At 38.6% G+C, this 22,873-nt stretch overlaps 1 protein-coding gene across 4 annotated transcripts in view; it reads right to left on the bottom strand.

Annotated features, from left to right (window-relative positions):
• Positions 1-22,873, bottom strand: part of LOC129720695 (nephrin) — a 526,130-nt gene that overhangs the window by 170,577 nt on the left and 332,680 nt on the right. The gene's annotated exons all lie outside the window — the stretch shown is intronic.

Here is a 22,873-nt window from a genome sequence, read left to right as displayed (position 1 = left end):
ACAAAAAATCTTCTAAATGTTGCCTTAGGCATCTAAAAACACTTTGGAAGTATTAGCTCAAAAATTAAATGTACCTATGCTAACGAGAGAAAACAGGGAAAAAAGGGATAGACCTAATTTTATCAGAAAGGTTCTCAACATGCGCAACATTTCTTAAGAACCTTTCCAAAAACACCAAGAGGCCACAAAAAACTGATTCCAAATTGGTATTAAACATAGCTAAGCTTTTGTTAAAAGCCAATATATTTTATTTGGCAGGTTTCGATTTTTTTTGGAAAAAAATAACGTGTTCACGTAGACATTATTTATCATTAGCATTTTTCGACCATTTTTATTGAAAACTTTTTTTCTTCGGCACCATATTTTAAGATGATCAGAATAGTTTCAACTAGGTAAGGTTTAAAATTTTTTAAATTATTTCGAGGAATACCGAGCCCACCGTGATGTCTGCAGACCGGAAGTTGATTTCGGAACGTATTCGACGCCATTTATAAATCCAAGATGGCGGCTTTTGATTTTCCGGGAAGCTGTTTAAAACTGTGGGAAACATTCACAAACCAACCAATAGTGGTATTCTCTGAACCAGAATGACGTGTAGAAACTGGAAATTGGTATCCGGCGCCCAGGGCTGCAAATTTTCACTGTCACCAATAAAATATCAGTTGAAATTAAAAGCTGTGAATATCAATTTCAACACAAACGAGCTGAAAATGAAATTACTTCCAGCTTAAATCAGTTGACATTGATAACGAGGCCCGGATTTTAGAGAGAGAGAGGGGGGGGGGGCTTCGACACGAGGGGCTCCCTAGTTCAGGGTCAGATGCGAAGAGACAGAGTGGACCTTTTTTTTGCTCGAATTATTTCCATTATCTGATCATGACTGATTCATTTTAGAGAGAATGTTCTATGCGATGAAATGTTCTCACAATCCAGTTCGAAATTAAAAGATTCATAAGAAACAAAATATCAATTTTTGAGATCTACAAAGTCATCAACAAACAAAAATGCAAGAATTCTTAGTAATATCGGGTACTCAGCTAACTAATAATAATGATAATGGTAATGTGAATAACATTTTAACATTTTAGTGTAATAAAATAGTATGCACACGCACCACACATAACTTACGAAGTATTATATCAGCAGTAGTGAAAGTTATGAACTTCGAAAGACTCACCTGAAATGAAATACAAAAGAAATTAGGATTAGATTGATGTTTTTGTTTAGTAATGAAAGAAAAAAAAACAATTGTTGAGCAACTCAAAATAACCTCCTGAAATAAACTTTATTTGTTCAAAAGTTTACTACAATTCATAGCGTCAAGTAATTAACGAAATTAATTCAGCTCTTCAACGCTGCAATATTTCCAAAAGCATTTTTCTTTTTTTTTTTTTTTTTACGAAGCAAGCGCCGACAGTAACAGCAGCAGCAGTAGCAGGCAGGATACAATGTGTAGAATTTCTCGGATCCCGAGTGTCCTCCAAGCACAGCAAAATCAAGCGCTGAGATGGATCAATCTGGGTTCCGCAGAATGAATAGCGCGTAATTCGCAGCATTGTTCGAATCCATTAGATCCGATGAGCCGAGCACTCCGGCATGACACAATTCATACATTATGATAACCAGCCGAAGCCCAAAGCAGACCAGACCAGGGCATACCAGTGATCATTATCCTTCCGATACAAACGCTTACACACACAGAAACCCGAGCGCGACTGTTGGGCGACGCGTGCATGCGCTTTCCGACATTCAAATGGCTAATATGTACGTACCATCGTCATCGTCGCTGCCGTATGATGTTCCTTCCAAGCAAGCTCGAGCAAGCTGCTCGGAATGCCAACTATCCTGGCGCGAGGCTGAACCGAAGGCCTGCTCAAATCGGCCGCTTGTTTGCCTGCTGTTGATGAGGATGAATTTTAATAGCCTCTTAAGTCAGTGCACGACCTGAAGAAGCACCAGTGTCCAGAAACAGCCAGAATGTGGCGGTGGTGGCGGATATGAATAATACATCAATGTCCTCCAGGGGGAACCTGCCGCCGCCGGCGGCTGGCTGAAATAGCGCGCACTGCTAGCATACACGCGGCTCGACAATATTCCCTCTATATTAAGGAGGCAGAACGACGCGGCGGAGATACGATTATGAACTTTCGGTTCGGTCGGTACCACCCGGATACAGATTCGTGATCCCGACTCATTTGATGATGCGATGGACAGAATCTGACAGCGGCAGAACATCACATTTGCATAATTTACAGTGGAAATCAATTTAGCTCTCAGCGCCCTCGAGGCGCTTGTTCTGTGGCCGACCGAAGTATGCGTACGAGCAACTGGAGGAAGGTGGGGACGGAAAACGAACAGTGTGGCAGGAAGTAAACGTCCGCAGTGTGGATAAGGATCAGATGTCATCCGACGGGGTCATCCGAATAACGGAGCGAAATCAGCATCAGCATTCGCCGGAAGTAATTGCTCGGGAATAAATACATTTTCCGAGTGGATATGCCTGCCTGACCGGAATAATGACACGGATGGAATTTTTAGAATGCGGTGGGGGCGAGGAAATGGAAATTTTTCGTTGATTCGGAAAGCTACGGAATACAAGATAAAGCTGAGAGACAGGGGCAGCCTGCGGCTGGTTTGATGCATTGATGGTTGAAAATTTCTAAAGAAATTTATCAATGCGCTCACAACAGTAATAATGAAATAGTATTATCAATGCTTTCAGCTCATTGCAAATCAATTAAAATTTCCCGTTCAATTGAATAAAATCTCTGTTTGAAATGCGCTGAAGTTACCCAACCGAAAAGGATTATGTTTGCAAAGGACGTTGTTTGTTCATTTTTTTTTGTTCGTTTCTCTATTTGATCGTCATTGGACCAGCTAGTTATTAATTGCATCAGTTAATATTCCGTGAAAACAAACGCCACAACTGTTCGGTAGTACAGGCAGAAATGTCATTTTTTCCTAGCCCATTTTTTCATATTGTTTGTACATCCGGTTTAACATAGAACTTGCTGGTGAATGAGCCAGAGAGAGAGAGAGCGAAAAAAAGAACTAGCCTTTTGTTAAAACGCGCTTTAAACTGCAAAGGGGAAGGGTATTCGCGATTGGAAAAATTCGTTAGCCATCCAGCGAGCGAACGGAACAAAACCCGCAGCCTCACTCGGTGCTCCGGTCACGGCCAGAGGCCACGAATGGGATGCGACCGGGAGCGATAAAAATATATAGGAACAGGCTCAAACAACCAAAAAAAAGCGGAGGGAGGCAACACAATCAATTATAGTATGTAAATTTTTATTATTGTTTCAACTAGCTGGGATCTAGCAGCTGGACAAGGATAAGCCGGACTTCGGTAAATTAAGTTTTGGCTAGTTCACATTTAGCGAGAGGCGGGCGAGCGGGCAGGCAGACAGGCCTGCGTGGATAGTGAAATTAAATAAAAATTTAACAACGAAAAATTACTGCTTTCGACGTCAAATGCAGTCGTTGGATTGGATGGGCGAGTTTTTTTTTCGTTTTATTTTTGCAGTTTTCTAGCTGTCGTTCGTTTTGTTCATGTATGGAGTTGAGCGGTGGTAGTAAAAAAGTTTCGGTTTTTAGCTCGTGATTGGGGGTAAGCTTACACCGGTTAGAGTCTAGGGTGGAGTGCTGTTGGTAATTGGGCCGGTCTCGATTGAAAAATATTACTGCTGCAAGTAATTGAAGATTTGTGCGTTGAATGGTTTATTTGGGGAGAATTTTCTCTTATGTTATCATTTCGCTTCAAAGTAAGACTTTAGATAGAGCAGTTTATATGTACCAATCGGTTCAGATTGAGAAGGGTAAGTACAATCTGAAAATATAATTGTATTCCTGTGAATGTACTGCTTCCCGTTGTGTGTAGGAAACGTACAGTCTTAAATTCATTTTGGAAATGAATTCAAAAATAGCGTCCAACCCAGTTATACAGAATCTGCTATAGCAGTTGCTGAGTAGGTTTGCCTTCCCAGCAGAGCAAATTAAATTTCCTGCAAATATGCATAAGCCTCGTATGATTCGAGAACTGAGTTTAAAAAAAAAAACCAACATCTTTCAAGCCAAACAGCATTTGAAATGCTAATATTTGTTGTGGGGTTTCAAACAACAATCATAACACAAAATAGCTGTGCCTTAAGATAAAATCCTTGCCCACATTTGAAATGGAATGCCACTTCCACAGAAAATAAAGTTTCACAATGATTCAGAAAACAAAACGAAGAGTTTCGCACATGCACATTCTTCATGCAGTCTAACATTCTGAACATGGATTTGAAGGTAGCGTACGATTCAGTCTTACGAAATGTTCTATGGTAGAAGCTGAGTAAGTTTAAATATCCTAACAAAACTGAGTCTCGTACTAGTTTCGAGAATTAAAAAAATAATAAATCAAAAATTAAGGTGACTTGAACTTTCGATGAAATCAGAAGTCCAACTTTTTTATCTTTGTAAAAAGAATAAATGTTATAACCCCCGTAATTTTAAGCAACTTTGTGGAAGAAAGTTTTTCTCTATCTCCGTAAACTGGGTTAGATTGAAAACACCTTTTTGACTTTAATTTTTATATTTCAATTTTCATCAATACTGCCTTTGAGCGATTTTTGGAGATTTTTAAGACAAATTACTTGCAATGCTAACTTCGTAAATGTATAAAAAAATGAATTTTTTGTAGTTATTTTTGAGGTCAACACAAACAATGTCCCTTGGTCTCAATTTGAAAAGCACATTATATTTACACTTTACACATTACATTGTATATGTGAAAATTTTTCAAAAATATGTTTTTTTTTTAATATTTCTGTAATGTCAAGTTGAAAAATGATAGAAATAAAGATAATTTTATAATTTCTGCATATAAAAGCACACAGATTTCTCACTATTTGCTCTTAAAACTAAGAATAATTATCTTTAATTTGATCCAAAAAGATTGAAATTGATCAACTGGCTCAAAAGTTATGAATATTTGAAAATGAAATGCAAATCTTACTCGATTACACTGGTCAACACACGTGTAATCCTAAAGCTACTAGAATAAAATGAAAGATTATTGGTTTTCAGCCATTCCTATGAATTTTGGTGCCCCCAGCCACCAACATTTTTTCAGAGACTCAAATGAGTTTTCTCGTAAACATAATGTTGAAGCGACGAACCCAGTGAGCAATTACTGTGCGAACTCTCAGGTAATTTGACGCGTTTTAATAATGGCTAGGGGCACCAAAATACACAGGAATGGTTAAAGATTAAAACCTGTTTTAAAACTGCTATTTCGAGCATTAGGGCAGCCCTAATCCACTTGAAGTCAAAAAATACATTACTGACAAAAAAATGATATCTTGTAGTTTTTTTTATATGTAAATGCAGTAAAACGTCAAGAAAAAAATTGAGCAGTTTACATTGGCTTGTTCACTTTTAGCCCTGAACGTATCTTAACTTTTTTCAAAACTAATTTATGATTTTTTTATATATAATTTTTTTTACTTCTTGTAATTTCTTCTGTTTTTTTTGTTTTCCTATTTGTTTTTTTTTTTAAATTTTGTTCAAGGTTTTCTAAATTTTTTTCATGCTTTGATTATTTTTTTAAAATTTTTTATTCATTCATACTTTTTTTTATTTTCTGAATAAATAAGCGAACGTTCATCATTTACGCAACGCAAAAATAACTATTTTTCCTTTTGTTTAACATTTGCAAACCTTTCCGCATGGATTGCAACGATTTATCCGATAACCCCGTCCCCCCTATTACCCTCCAGAAACGTTACGTATTTAAGGGATTTTCTCTTACGGCATTTCAGATTAGATACTATACACTATACACTAAAGTCTCTTATTACGCGTTTTTCAAGAAGCCTTTTTGACACGGACTTCCAAATTAATGAGGTTTTATTAACTTTATTTTTTTTTAACGCGGATTTCTAGAAAAGTCGTTTCGTACGCGGCATATTTTAATGTGTTTTCATTTTCAAATCCTTTGCTTAAAGGGTCCAATGAGTTTACTTAATCCAGCTACTGAAAATTAAATGATTTAATCCAATCTTTATATACTTTTCTTGATTTTCAGATTGATGCAGATGTAAATAACACTGCTATCGATTCTTTTTCCAAAGTATTTGGCAGAAATGATGTTAAACCTTTGGCAAATAAATAAAGTATTTTTTACGCGGATTACAGAATTTACGGGTTTTTACGAGGATTTTGGAATTTACACTTTTTTACGCGCTACGTACGTCCCGCGGAAAAACAGTTAAGTGCAGGTTTCGGAAAAAGACTGTGGTTCGACACTATACTGACGACCGCTCTCTCTGTTTACTCTAACAGTCTCATGTATAAGCTATTCTTGAGAGCTCACATACAGCTCAAGCTCACACAAGGCACCAAAACTGTCTTGTGTTGCACACGACAGCTCATTCTTCCACATGTATTTTGTTCGTTCGGACATGACAGCCTAGTTTGTTCATTTTGAGGATTTTCTGTTGGCTTGGCTTGCGCTGTTGACAGCCTGCTGATCGGATGCGGCTGTCATTGACTCGCACTTTTTCGTTTCTCCTTTTTCTTAGGTCGGTACCATAATGAATACGAAGCAAACCGTTTCATATGTGTTTCCATTGTTGATATTATTTCCCATGTAAGAAAAAAACGTGTTACGCATCATCTCAAATTCATTATAGCAGCTCATTTCGTTATAGGCTATCATTAGCAACCCCGTACCAAGCGTACGGGGAGCAGGAAGAGCTGTGCAATACAATGAGAGCCGAATTAGTTGAAAACATGCTGTCATGGATATACAATATAGCAGCAAGCAGACTTGCCGCAGCGCAGCAGGAGATGCTTTCATGTTTTTATGGGTTTTGCTGCAACACACGCTCATTTGATTGCATCAAAATTTTTCAATTGGAGTGAAAACTATTTTTCTGCCACTCGCCAGAACGTTGCTAATAGTGATAAAAACTTTAAAATCTAGCTTTCTTTTTAGTGTTCATGTTTTGACCGCCGACGACAAAAGCAACGGTTGAGAATGGTTCATTTTCTCTTCTATTTCCTAGTCTTTAACTTTATACTGTGTTTATATTGTCTTCATATTGTGACACATCAATAGGATTGTTTTAACCTATTTATCAATCGATTTTTCCGAGTTGTGTAATTGCTCTAACCTTGCGGTTTAATTTGTATTACACATACTAAAAGACTGAATAACAACAACAACAAACAAATTACAAACATAATTCAAACTAGCTTATTAGTTAAAATACGATCGTTTGTTTTTTTTTTTATTCTCGCTTATTTTCCGTCGGTCTAGTTCCGCCACTGTTGTGGCCAATCACCGACGCCCAGGGAGGCAGACTCCACACCCAGAACCCTAACTCACGACCCGTTTATTAACGGACCGGCGCCAACGGCTTTACTTCCTCATGCGATGGAAGGCGTGATCCCAGAGATTTTTCGCCTCAGGAAATCTCCCGGTGTCGGCTAGGATTGAATCTAGACCAGTTGGGTTGGTTGTGAGTGGATCACGCCACCTCACAACCATCGACACCTATGTCGGCGGTGGGATTCGAACCCAGGCGTCGAGCGTGGTTGGCGGAGACGTTACCAACCACACTAGGCCCCCGCTCCTTTTTTTACTGAATTGTAATGAATTATATATGACTGCTGCTAGAGCCGCAGCGATCATAGCATTATTCATATTTTTTCTGGCATCTCAAAAGAATCGATCGTATGTTGTGAACAACAATTTTAGCGTCACTTCTTAATCGCTTGAGATAAATGTAGAACTGCATATTTCATAATTTGCAAGGTAAGAAAATTCAGCATTGCTTCAAGAACGTGTTCATTACCTCGAGAAACGCCATCTGTAATTTGTACTTGGCAGGACAAAACGGAACAATTCTCTTTGAGCTAGCTTTTTTCCTGTGTGGAATCATCACTGAGACCAGAGACATTTGATCTATTGTGATATTGCTCAGGTGTTATCTGTACACTGCACTTCATATTATTGGCAGTATCACTATTGAAGTGATACGCCTATCATTCATATCCGTGCTTGTGTGTAAGTTTTACCTTTCCGTTTCAAGCTTACTATTCTACAATACCAAGCCCCAGTCCATCCCAACAATATCGCCCAATCACAATTCCCTGGAGAGAACTTTCATATGTGACTCACACAAGTTTTATTATAAGAGGGACTAATTTTTGTTATAAAGAGAGTCAATAAGTAATTTATAATTCAGCTTGAAGAAAGGGTTTATAGTGGGGGGCCTGAGAATAAACCCATGTTACCCTCCTTTGATAACCAAATTGCCTAATTCTATTGAGATTCGAATCCACGAATACCCGCTTGTCAAAGCAGACTCTGTAACCCTGCGGCTATGGAGCAGAGCTAGCTTCGTAATAGCTTTAGCTTCGGACCCAGCGTACTTGACGCGTAACCCAGCCCACCCTTTTTTACTTTGTTTCATAATACCGTGTGCGTGACCCCGCCTACTAATTCAACGAAGAGTTACTCGATTTGAACAAATAATAGTATACTTTATGGCTCATAATGAAACACACTCAACAAAGCATTTGTTAATACCAACCCAACGAACAATTGTGTTCTATAACAGCTTATTAAGCTGCATTTCAGCCGAAACCCATTTAATAGCAGATTTATAAGTTATATATTACAAAAATGTTTATCGGAAAGTGTGCGTATTCTAGGTCAGTTGTGCGATCATGGCTTGGATACAACCTTTCATTATTTAGACCATCATCACAATCATGAGCTATGAGGTCATTCACTATTTGTCAACAGGTGGCGCCAGCAGTAACTATAGACATATGGTGAACAAACCGCTTCGACTAACGAATTTTATTGCGGCTTCTTTTAGTTTTAGTTAAGTGAAAATATCTGTTTTTGTGCCAAAGTATTTGCGGCAAATGTTACTTTCTCATTCCATTCATTCAAAGAAAACGGCGGCTGAAGCGCATCGAGAGTCAAAACAAAAGTTTACGGAAACGCTGCTTTAAGTGAAACAACGACCCGTGATTGGTTTCGTCGCTTTCAAGATGCTAATTTTAACCGTTATGTGTTCGACAGAAAAAAAACACCCTTACATGCCCGACGGGGTACCCGGGTACCCACAAGCTGAAACTCTTGTAACTTCGATAATTTTAATCCGATTTTCATAGGTTCAGTATTAAAAGATTCAGCAAATTATCTTTGAAATCAGTGCCAGCGGTGCCCCGAAAGAATGTTTTCATTCCCGGAAATCCAGTTTTTTTTTCGGAGTTATGTTCCGAAACTGAGGATTTTTATGAATATTTGATAGCAATATTGGTATAATTACAGTTGATCCCTCATATGCCGGAATCGGGATGATGTTCAGAGACTTAAAAACGACCTTATTGGCCGTTTTGGATACCAAAATGGCGACTTTCGGTTGCTGGAAATGAATCAAAATTGATCGAACGCCATAGAGTATGTGTATTTCCGGCATAGGGTTTAGATCCAGAGACCCAAAATAAACTCCAGGCGCCATTCTGAAATTCAAGATGGTGATTTTCGGTTTAAGGAAAACAACTAAAATTGACCAAATGCCACCTTATATGAGTAGTTTTAGAATCAAAATGATATCCAGAGACCTGAAAACGACCCCAGAAACCATTTTGAATTAAAAAATGGCAACTTCCGGTTTTAAGAAATGAACCAAAATTGACCAATTAGCACCTAATAAGAATATTTTCAGAATCGAAATGATACCTAGAGACCGAAAATTAACTGAAGGTGCCATTTTGAACTTCGAAAAGCTGACTTCCGGTTTCTGGAAAACAGCCAAAACTGACTAAATACCACCACATATGAATATTTCTGAAATCGAGATGATGTCCATAGACCTGAAAACGACCCTAGCGGCTTTTTTAAATATCAAAATGGCGACTTCCGGTTTTGGGAAAAAAAATAAAAAATGGCCGAACACTACCCAAGATGGGTATTTTCGGAATCAGGATGATACCTAGAGACCGAGAATTAATTTCACACACCATTTGGAAGTTCAAGGTGTTGACTTCCGGTTCGTCTAGTATTGTTCTGAGGTCTCTTGGTAGCATCCCGATTCCGCAAATACCCATCTTGGATGGTCTTCGGCCATTTTTCAATCTTTTCCAGAAACCGGCAGTTGCAATTTTGACATTTAACATGGCTGTTAGAGTCGTTTTTAGGTTTCTGGACATCGTCCTGATTCCGAAAGTATATATATGAGGTAGTCAATTTCAGCTGTTTTCCGGAAACTAGAAGTCACCATATCAGATTTCAAAATGGCGGTTGCAGATGATTTCCGATCTCTGGGCATTATTCCGATTTCAAAAATACCCACATTCGGTATTTGGCCAATTTCGGTTCTCTTTCAGATATCGAAAGTCGCTATTTTGGAAAGTTACATGAACAATAATTTGTGTGGGTACCAGGGTACCCCGCCGGACAAAAGGGGTAAAAAAAATTCAACTCTTTCTTGTTACTATTTAGAACTACTTTTGATTGCAGTGAACTATGAAATTTCGTCTAATGAGACCTAAAAAGGTACGCGGGTATTGAACGGATTGCTGGATAATGATCCATGCCAAACGCAGCACAGCTTGCTTCGGTATTAGAAGTTACCTGCAAGGCTATTTCTCAGCGATTGCATTTTTTCAAAACATTTTTGATTTTTCATGTTTAAAAGTTATTTAACCTTTTCGATGAAGGCGTGTTCAAGTTTTATTAAATACATTAAATTAGAAACAGAAACAACATCAGCTGAAATCTATATGAAGGGACATTAGAAATTTACGACTCAGATGAAAAATCAGATACAAACAACAAAGTAATTTATGTTGTTCGCATTGTCTCATCGATGGATGAGATTCTGTTTAATGGACTTCTACCCATGAATCAAGAGGGGCACGATATGGATGAATTTTTCATCTCTCTTTGTTAATTATACCCGAAGGGAGCATTGCTGATGTTCAAAAGGCACATGTAACCATTTTGCCCATTTGACCCCTACTCACGCACACGCATATTGCCTTCCATCCGTTCGATCGATTCGCGGAGGAAAAAAATAGCTTGTTTGAAGTTTGTTAATTTCATTACGCTTCCGCGCGCCCCCAATACAGGGTGCTGGGTGCTCTCCACTTCGAAATTGCTACCCTGCTGGTGGTTGTTTTGGTTCTATCGTGCGACAGCTTTGGCTGACAGCAATTGCGCCAACCAGCCAGGGCAGAGGCTGGGGACGAAATTAAAATTAAAATCATCATTTCATTCCCTTTATCGAGAGTCCGCGCAAAGCTCCGCGCACAGACACACGCACACAAACACACTGACATGAGCATACATGCATAAGCAACAACATCCCAGCCAGGGATGGGGAGGTTCATTTTCAGTGCTGGTCATACGGGAAACGGGAAGATAGCGAAAGCGAATAACATTGTTGGGGCGGGAAAATTGTTGATTGAGCGGTGGGAGGTAATGTTCTCTTTTTTAATTTTTTTCCACTAGCCATCCTTCTACCCCCCCCCCCCCACACAAACATAGATATACACCCACACCAACACATACACACGTTCACTTACGCAACTCGCCGCAACTCGATTTGCCTTCTGTGCGTGTCGGATCGGAATGGAATAATCGTACCGGTTTTTGGTTTGAAATTCAAATGAAGTTAGCATTAAACGGTACCAATTAGCCATCCCCGTGGACGGGTGGTGAGCTCTGATGTGTGGATGGCCCGGAAAATGTGTGTTTGTGCGTATGACAGCCAGTATCGGTTAGATTAATGTCGGGAGAAATTAATTCGATTCGGATTGCGATTAAATAAACATAAACTGCTCGTGTGGCATAATTTGGTCTGGCTGTTTTGAGTTTTTTATTCTGTTTGCCTGCGTTGCAGATGTAAAAAAAGTGAAATATGTAGTCACTGTCTATGATATGAATCACTGATGATTGTAGTAATTACAGTTTGACATAATAGAGCATTTATTAATGATACTTTATCGGGCGCTACAAGAGGAATGAAAATTATAGCCTAAACATGAGGATGAAAAATTTGCATTTGATTTGACTGAACAATTTGCGAGTCAAGCGTGCAGCCATCTTCCAAGGACATTCAGCATGTGAGCTGACCCTTGCGGACCAAACCGAACCGAACCGAACCGGGTTTATCGTGCTTGTATCGTAGAGTGTCTTGTTGTGTCCCAGCACCCTTTGCTCCTATTTCTTCATGTTATGCCATCAAATCATATTAGCTATGCAGAGCATTTAATGGAACCCAAACACACAATTTATGATAACAGTCGGTGCTCTCGGTTTATATAGAGTGAAAGTTGGCAAAGCAGATCTGCGCCAGCGCGTTCATGGCACCGAACACTGGGAAGCTTGTAAAACGCTAGAGTTTAAACGTCAGAAGGGTATTAGGACCAAAAGCATAAAAGCTCCAGTTGTATGCTAATGTTATAGCATTCTCCATAACCTCTATCTACAGCGGCAGAAGTGAAGCGACTTTGCGACGACTACCGGGACCCCGATCGGGGTATCTTCTGTTCAACTCTTGGTCCTCGCTAGCAGCGAGGAAAGCACGACTGGAAGACAGGAACAGGGACGGCTTAATACCACAAAACGAGAACTCAGACAAGAGCTTCGAAATTTAATGCTATACCCGCTATTCTGCATATATCTATCGTAAAAAAAACTTTTCCCTAAAACTTCGTTCCGACAGAAAAGCACATGCCAGCCACGGATTGGTTCTAAAATAAGGAAACCGCTGCTGCTGCTGTTGTTAGGTACTAGCAGTGGGAAGAAGCAAGGCAGATTTGTTGTCTTGGAATAGACTTTTCACTGTTCATTTCTGCCAGGACTGGGCCCCATTTTTGCGGATATTGGCCCCGTTCGGCAAGACTGCGCGAGACAACAACTCGAGAAACCATTCCGTTAATCTATTTGCAGTCGGATCGAACCGCAGCCGGGGTTCGGGCTCGAGATAATAAGGATCTCGCCTGAATGTGCGGTTGTACTATTTAAGATTTTTGTGAAGACCCATCGAGAGAAGATTGTTTTACAGTGAAACGAGATACGTTATATTTATCTGAGACGTTTCGTGTTCGATTTTTGTCATATAGGGTTTATTTATGGAAATTAGAAACATCATAAGAGTAGTCAACAACGTTCAAATATTTTACCAATCAATTAGAGAAAGGTAAATATTGTATAAATATCAAATAATAATAATGTATAATGTTTTCCTGAACTAAAACTCACAGGAACGAGTATAAAGCAATAATCTTACTTTTTTTCCTATTTAAACTCTAGAGCAAAGCCTAATTTTGAGTATCATTATACATAATCGATTACAAACCGAAGCAAAAAAAACTCCTGAATAAGATCTCTTTTGTTCTTTTCCACCTTTTAACTAAAATGAATCAAAATGATCAAACAGTTTCTTCTTTCGCTCGCCTAAAATGGCACACGGCAAGCAAACAAGCAAGCAGAATCGAACAGTACAAATGAGATTAAATATCTTATAGTAATGCTTCCGCTGTGCACACATAAAAGGTAGCAAAAAGTCGTTAGTTGTGAGATCGAATAACCATCAGCAGCAGCACACCGGGCAGAAGCAAGAAAAAAAAAAGAATCCGGATTGACTCATAAAAGCCTTCGTGCTGTTCAGTTTCAGTCGAACACCGGGAGGAGTGCTCTGCCAGGACCAGCAGCGTCCGACCTGCCGGTCGTCGTCGTCGTTCGTTTCCCGATACTGTTTATCTTTTTTATTATTTTGCTTATGGTATAGCCCTTGCTTTGCAGTCGAAGCCAGTCGGGAAAATCTCAGCCGGACGGAACGATAAACTATCGGGATCGGTTCGAAATCACTGTTGCCATCGAGAGTTCGCATCAGTTCGGGAGACGAGCGGCAATCAGGATGAAATCAAAAAGTTTGCAATAAGATTTGATCAAATGAGACGAAGCTTAGTGGGGACCATTTCCGCAATCGGCACACACACACAACGTTGCAGTTCCGAGTCGAGGCCAGCTGTGGAACCCCAAGATCTGAGAGGCGTTATACAATTTCTTTATTGCACTCTAGAGAACCCGCAACCCGATGTGACCTAATGGCTCCGGCGAAGCTCGTTGTCTGCTGAGGTGAAACTAAATCTGATTAGAGTACGGAAGAGCTGCTCGCGTCCGGTCCGGAAGCTGGCGGGGTGGTTTTATAGAGATTGCTTCTGCCGGAAACGAGCAGACGAACAGTCGGAGAATTGTTTTTAATTTTCTACAATCGAATTGCTATTCCGCAGCACAATAACAGGCTCGTTAAGGATGCTTGAAATCGAATCACGCTGGGTATTTCAATCAAATTTGGATTTGTTAAATTTCCAATCCATTTCAAGCACGAGTAGCCAGGCTAGTGAGAAGGTGGGACAGAGGTTGGCGCGAGAAATCAGTCGAAGTAAAGCAAGAAAACGTCGGAGAATTAACAAGATTTGATGCTTGTTGTGTAAAGTACCTGATAATAAGAACATAATGCCGCATTAATAACTTTGTTCGAGCAAACGACGCCAAGAAGTTTCGAAAGTACATTGAGGCACGAAACCCGCACAGTTTATAATTCATCAAAACACCTAAGTATCGTGTACTCCCTAGTGTCGCGAGGCAACTCAACGTACCGTAAAAGAAGGAAAAAGAAACAAACAACCGAACAAGCGGCTTCGGAAAAGTTATCCGATATGTTTGCGTTACTTCTCCGAATTTTCACATTTACCGGTAGCGACTGCCGTCGAAAGTCAGCAAAATTTCATCCACCAATGGGAGACGGAAGACGGACGGACGAACGAAAAAAAAAACATAAAAACACTCATCCGAATTTGAATATTATGATAATCACGTATAGCCTCGCTTTTCTTCTCCAGAAGCATTTGTGTTTACCTTTCTTGCAACATTGGAGATGCCGGGGCGTTGGTCGGTCCGACCGCGGCATGGTGTGTATTTCATCCGCTAGAACAGCCGGAAAATTGAGATGTATGAATTTGTGTTTGTTTTCCCACCGAGTGGGAACTTGTAATATTCGATGTTCGGTTTTAATATTCAGCAGCTTTTTGGAGTTTCTTTTCCGTTTGTTCACCCTGTGTTGAGTTGTCTTTTAAATTATCTATCATTGCAGCAACACGGCAGCTGGTAGCCGGAAGGGGAAGAAGTAAAATGTACTCCGCACTGATCTCCCGTGGTGTCTTCACCTAACTTACATTGAATGATCCCATCTGACAGTTCGCTCTTCGGTAGCCGATTCGAAGCGAGCGAACGACGGAGCTTATTTTGCTGTCCCAAATCCCACCTTTATTAATGTAAAATAATGCTACCGACGTCTTCCCCCGACATCGAAGGTCCCTTCGCGACAAGCTGCGGCTGCGGTGGGGGTGGCAACTGCATTTCATTACCGGCGTTTCTCCCTAGCTGTGGTGTACGAGTAAGTAGGTAGCGAGAGCCGCGTTCTCCTGTTCGGGGGCTTAAGCTGACGGGGCCTGGGTTTTGCATGTTTGCGAGACAAAAAGCTTATGCCGTGTGTCGTGTACAAAAGGCTTGTGCCGGAAGATGCCACGTGCATGATGTGGGCTGAAAATTGGGGATTTTTTTGCTCAAACATTTCAACGATGGGGTTTATACTGCATGATTGAAGCGGGCATGGAAAAACGGTTCAAAGTTTCGACTTTATGACGTCCAGCGTACACATATTTCGGTTCTTTTTGATTAAGAGATGACTTTATTATTTAACTCCAGAGCATCATTTCCACAATCTCTGAATCATAATAATCTCCTTTGACCACTTTTTTGATGTACGTCTTATGGTAACACAGCGGTGCGAACTGAAAAACGGAAATCATCGAGAAAATTATTCACTTTAAACTTAGACAGTTTTCAAAGAATTTCGTCCATTTTTACAGCAATCGATTGGGAACCAATCATTACCTTCCTTCCCCAGCACAGCCAACACTGAAGAATACAAACGATATGACTTTCTAAATGATTTTATTGTTCTTGTTTTGCTCGCTCAAGTGCACGATGATCAATTACGGGAAATATAATTCTCAGTTTAAAAGCTAGAATGCACAAATTTAATCCCCAATATAAAGTGCCGGACAAAACATTAGAAGCATTCTAGTAAAAAAAATATCAAATTAGCTTTTAACTGCCAATTCAAATATATTTTTTACGAAACCTAGCGGCGAGCACTCATACTAGTATGACAACCTTAAAAACCGCAAGTTTAACTCAACTCAATCAAAGCAACCCGTTTTAGCAAAACGCACTAATAGCCGTCTAAAGTTGAAAACCGGTGTTCAAGTGTTGTTTCTACCGATTTTCGAAGAAAGTTGATTGTTTCTCGGTGGTATTCTGTGTGTTTCGGTTCCTGGTGAAAATCTATCATGCAAACATCCGAAACGACTGGAAACCCAAAGGAAACGACCGCAAAGAATGACGCTGCTATAAAGCGAGCTTCCAAGATAAATCCCATCCAGGTCTCGAAAAAGATTCCGAACGATTTGAACTTGTCCGTGAGTTCCCGAATAGTTCAGCGGCGGCTAGTGGGGCAAGGGATAGGCGGTAAAGGCCTCCAAAACGTTCCGATGCCGACGCTGAAGCATCCGAAGCCACTTCGATTGAATCAGTCCGGAGAAGGAAAAGTAGTGGCGAACTATACTGTGGTCGGATGAGACGAAGGTAAACCTTCCCGGCTCGGAAGGAAAAACATGGGTCCATCGCCCAATAATACCTTCCACATACCATACCACGAAGATATTCTAGCATGGAGTATGATGTGGGGTGGGGATGCTTCTGCTGGTATAGGATTGGCACCCTGTACTGGGTGGATAAGATCATGGAAATCTTAAGAGATGTTATGCCGGGTGGGAGATGCCCTAAAATGGCAGTTCATGCAAAATAACGATTCGAAGCACATCGCCACACAGATCTCCGAAAAGGTGTTTCTAGGATAACAAAGTGGACGTCATGGAGTGCCCAGTGCGAACACCGGAACTCAAACCTATAGAAACACGGAGAAGTAGAACAATAAACAGCAACTGTGGGATAGATTCCACGTACCAGGAGCTGGTGGAACTCATGCCGAATTGAGTGCGTGAAGTGATGCGTAACAAAGGTTACACGTCCAACTTTGTAAGTTTTTCACGGTATGAATTTTCTTGTTCGTATTATTTTTACCAAGAATTGATTTCAATCCTAATTTTTTACGGGTCATTTAGTTCTTAAGTATGCTCAAAATGCATTTTTTCTTTGAACAATGCAAATATAATATTGTAAATGGATTGAAGCACTTATTTACATTACACATTTTTTTCTCAAATTTTCGTCGTTTTCTTTTGTTCGCTTGAGTGGTGGTTTTAATGTTTCGTCCGATACTGCAGATCTGATCACTATGACAAGAGAATGATTCACTTGAAACAGGATCGACAAGTCACATCGCAGCAGGCGGCGATTTCAAATATCGTCGGTTTCGTTCAAAACTGGCACAACTCAAAGTTTCGCAGCTTTGAGTTGACAGCAGTTTGATACTTACAATGCCAATTACTGTTAAGTTGCGTCCCACAAATACCCGTTTCAAAATTCTTAAAAATCTTAAAGTTATAAGTAGGAGTGCCTTTTTTGCTCAAATCTCAAATACCGATAAAGGTAGTAAAAATAGAGTTTTAATATGTGGAAATTGCTCGTAATATGATCATAATAGACTTTTATTAGTTCAATGTAAATGGTAAGTTTTAAAGGGTATATTTTGCGAAAATGAATGAGTCAATTTTTGACGCTAATTTTCAGACCCTTTTTTCTCGAAACTACGAATTTTGAGCTGCACAGTTTCGAATGAAATCGACAATAGCAAATGAAACCTTCCATAGCAGAAGAAACCGGCGGACCGCGCTGGTGATTGGAGATCACTTTCCACAACGCCACATTTTGGATCTCCTGTCTGTGTGGAAAGCACCGTTACACAGGTATGTCTGAAGCATTGCTGAACATATCTGGACATGCTGATGATTCTGTCTGGCGCGTTCACTTCCAGACGTTTGGTCACTGCAAATAGTTAGTATTTGAGCAAACCAATGCACAATTGCAATATTATATAGAAAAAAATTTTTTTTACAAAGTTGCTTTAGATGCCAAAGCGCTTATTTAAAAATTATTAGAAACTAGGGTCACTCCAATTTTCGATGAAATCAAGTTTCTAACTTTTTTATCTTTGTATCTGTTGTAAAAAATTGTAGCCATGTTAATTTAAAGCAACTTTTCAAAACAAGGTTTTTCTCTAGCTTTTAAAATTATCGAGCACTCTTTGCTTAGAAATTCGTATTTCAATTTTGACATCAAAACTGTGTTTTAACAACTTTTAGGGCTTTTTAATACAAATAATGTTGAGGCAGATGCAATTTAAAAACGTGACGAAAATTGTAATAATTTTATTTTTTGTTTTGCATTTAGAAGCACACAGATTCGATTTCTTGGTTTTTTGATCCAACAAGATCAAAAATCGATCAATTGGGTCAAAAGTTATGAAATTTTGAAAATAGAATATATCGTATGAAATCGTTTTCTATGGGCACCCTATTTCGGAACTGGTCACAGGAATTGCCAGGATTGATATTCGTTGAAAATAATCAAGCCCGTATTTTCTGTTAGGTCATTGGAGGCAATCAGCTCCGGGTTAAGGCAACCATAAAAAAGGTTTTTATTCGATATACATACAGTGCTTTTTCGCTTTCATCAACAGTCGTTTTAATCACTACTCGCCATATTAACGCTCGATTTTCTCACGGTTTTTTTTTTTCATTTTTATCACGCTTTAAAAAAAAACTTCAAATCAAGAATGAGGTACTTTCAGTTGTAGAAAATGCATTCGATACATCATTTTCACTTGTGCCTTGTGTCCTTGCATGTGTATAGTTTTATAAACTCAATTTATTTGATCAATTTTCTAAGGCAACCAAGTGTCATATCTGTTACAAATAATTTGTGGCATAATTTTGAGAAAAATGAACCGTGAAATACGTATTTCATTGACTTTGAAGCAAAAATTACGTATTATTAGAGCAGTTGAGAAAAAAGATCTGTTAACAACACAAATAGCCCTAAAGTTTGGTCCTCATAGAGCGTGGATTTAAAAACTATAAAATCTAGCGGTTCCACAACTTTACATAAACATAAACAAGCATAAGACTCTGCTAGCTATACTAAAGAATGGGTAGTACAAATCATATTGATATTGCATGTATAATAGCCGGGAGAAAGTCCGCGAAAATGCAATAGAGAAAAGTATCATAAACTAACCTTTTCTTGTTTATACATTTTTATCTTGAACTTATATCCCCTTCAACCATGAAAGTGCATCATCAAAATATCATAAATTTCAATTGAATCCAACACAAAAAAAATAAATTTTTATCATTTTGCTAAATTCACGGTTTCGCCAATTTCACGGTAAATTTTTTTTGACCGTGATAAAATCGAAAAAGCGCTGTATTTTATTCTCGAAAATTCTTAACTTTTGAACCAGGCGATCGATTTATGATCTTCTTGGATAAAATTAGAGGTAGATATTTCTAGTTTTAGGAAAAAATTTCTGGAAGTTAAATCAAAATTATTATAATTGTTGTTGTGTTTTCAAAATAAATTTATTCAAACATGAATTTACTTAAACATAAACAACATATACATACACAAAATATTTTTTAAAATTTCTTCATTTATGGAGTGAAGCAAAAATCGAAATAAAAATATTAGAGCAAAAAAGGTGTTTTTTCAATGTAGTTAGGTTATTTTCAAGGATAGAGAAAAACCATGTTTTACAAAGTTTATTCAAACTATCATGGATACTACATTCTAGAACTTTTGTTTTTCTAACCATAAAGATAAAGAGGTTAGAATTCTTGATCTCATCGAAAATTTGGGTACCCCCTATTTTTTAATAATTTTATAATAGGTGCACAACTTTCTAGAACAAAGTTTTTCTCTAGAGTATTGCTGTCGAGCTCTAGATTCAAATTTTACCCTAAATTCGGTTCCCGGACCATTGTGTAATGGCACTTTTTGGCGTCTCATATTTATTCTGTTTAAGTAGTTATTATTTTTCACTAGTCAAAACGTTGCTGATTAATTCCACCCCCGTTGTTTCACAATTTAAAATAAACTCGGAGCGTTGAGAAGTGCCATTATTGTTATCACAATAGTAGCACCAGGCAAGTCTGTAAATTTTCTAGTTTGTCCAAGCATTCAAACAGATATTAAATAGGAGTTCATAGCTTTTCAACCGTTCCTGTAAATGTTGGCGCTCCCAGCTCGGAAGTGCGTAAAGTGTTAAGAGACATTAATGAAGTTTTCGGTTGAACAGCCACAATTTTTCCTTTTGACGTAGGATTACGTTTATCTGGAAATTAGGTACCTGAATTTGAAAATCTAGTAATTCAACCAGGGAAAACCAGAAAAAAGTGGTCAATTTTCGAGCGCTTATATTTCAGTCATTTATAATTATAATCAGGTTATCGAGGTTGTGGCATCAATTGATCAGAAATTCTTTAGCGGTAAAATTTATGTAACAAAAACAACCTATTGTTGGAGATACACTATTGAAAAATTGGTAAATAACATTGATTGTCTAAATCATACCGAGCAGCCAATTAATACCTCTGTTCTCAAGCACAGCCGACACTAAAGCAGGTATTGGACGAAGCAAATATTTGCTATTTTTGGTACGATTTTTATTTGCACAAAATAAAATCTGTATTGAAAAATAGCAAATATTTGCTTCGTCTAATACCTGCTTAACGGATACAACCGATCTGACTTTGTGAACGATTTGTTGTTGTTGTTTTACTCGAGGTCACTTTCTGTTTCCGATGCTTCTTTACTTCCTTTGCCATTCTCTTCTCTTCTTAACTCCTCCCTATTTCCAACTAACTGACGAGACCTTGATATGAAAGGTACATTCGAACACTTCACCCCATCATTTTCATTTTAAAACCGTACCAGTGACGTACGGACGCTAGGTGCTAGCCGTTGAAGTTGTAATTGAAGTGGCTAGTTGAATTTTCTCTTTTACAAAAGGAGCATCCCAAGCTTTGCTAATAAGCATATTGTTCTTGGTGTTCATTTTTCGACAGCGGCCGGTGCAGTGAAACGTTCTGGTCTCAAATACCGAATAGGGTCGTATTTGCTGTTTACTGAGAAAGGGAGAATCTACCGAATTCGCTTATTCAAATGTTTATTTTGTCATTACAAGCTACGAATAAATGCTTTTCTAATTCGAATGTCTGCGAAGTGGAGATGCCAATATAAATAAGGTTTCATTCATATATTTTATTTATATTAATTGTTGTTCAAAGCGCTCTAATGTCTCAGCAAATAAAAATGCACTGTTAGATAAAAAATATAGAAAAATACCGTAGTACTACGTCATGCGGTCGTGTCTCTGATACCACCCTCCTATTTTTTTCAGTTTGAGCTTGAGGGTAAAATTTTGTCTCGCTTTTTTCGACCTATTTATTTAAAATATGATCGCATGTAGTAGGAACCTATACTATTTCAAGGATTTTCAGCTGAGAAGAGCAGATCGTAAACCATTCACTTCGAGCCAGCGTTTTTCGTAACAGCTTAAGTTTAGCTTTTGCTCCGGATCCAGCGTGCTTGACAAGCTCTCATAGCTACAGTTAAGGTCTGAAACGGAAGTTTGGAGAAGGCTGCTCTGTCGCTTGTCTTTAGTGCCATCTTAGCGATATGCTTATTGACTGTCAAAAAACGACGAAAACGACCCCCTTTTTCACATTTCTTCATTCTATCCCCTACGCGGTGCCACCTGGTTGTGGAATTAGTCCTCTCTGTAGATATTTATGACATTTACACAGGAGTTTTTCATCATAGAGGAAGCAGTTTTGATAAACAAATCGAAGTGAACTATTAACGCAAAAGGATGCGTTTTTTGTGTCAGTTTTGTTTTCGAATATTTTTTAACCAAAACCAAAAAATAAAAACCAAAATACCAAAAAATGGTGTTCAATGCCATCTGCATTGGTGGACTGTTTAGTTTGTGGTTAGTTTTTCTACCGGAAGCCGCCAACGTTAGCCCTCGATTAGGAAATTCATAAGTGAGGAAAATGCTCAGATATGATTTTAGCTAGTCCTACAGGCAACGGAGTTGTGGCTAATCAAGATGAAGTGTAAGAGTGATTATGTGTGGTTTGCTCGAACTGAAAGATTTAAAAGTTACAACGAGATAAACGAAAATTGGTGTGGTCATTTTGTCTGACTTTTTCTCTGTCAGCAATTGTTTTCATATTCTAAAACCGACTTAGCAAACTTAAGGGGTCAGATACCTTTTAAGTTTTCAAAAAATCGAAAAAAAATTATTGCATTATCTTCAATTACAACATCTTGAGAACATTTTCACAAATTTTCATAAAGATTCATAAAGATAAAGATCTGAGCTATAGGAAGAAAGTTATAGCGATTTGCAGCGCGCCTCGCCACGGCTGCATAAGCTAAACCTGAAACTTTACACGTGATTATCTCGGAATAGTGTTTTCCGAAAAATGACTTTGCCGTGATCCTGATTGCGGGAAAACTACTGAACCGATTTCCTTCATCTTTTTTTTCAATTTTCGTTATTAAATTCGCCGGTAAATTGTACTTTCAGAAAAATACCACTTTGATGCAATGAAAATGGTGCTATGCTGAATAGCAATAGCAACTATTCTCGTTTGATGTTTTTTCAAAGATTCTCCTGTGTTTAGCTGAACTTTATGTATTCGTGAGACAGCTACTTAATCAGAGTTTTCGTTCTCATCATTGAAATTGTCGATATTGATC

Source organism: Wyeomyia smithii, chromosome 2 (assembly GCF_029784165.1).
Source record: "Wyeomyia smithii strain HCP4-BCI-WySm-NY-G18 chromosome 2, ASM2978416v1, whole genome shotgun sequence".
Lineage (NCBI taxonomy): Eukaryota > Metazoa > Arthropoda > Insecta > Diptera > Culicidae > Wyeomyia > Wyeomyia smithii.
This window is presented reverse-complemented; position numbering and strand designations above follow the sequence as displayed.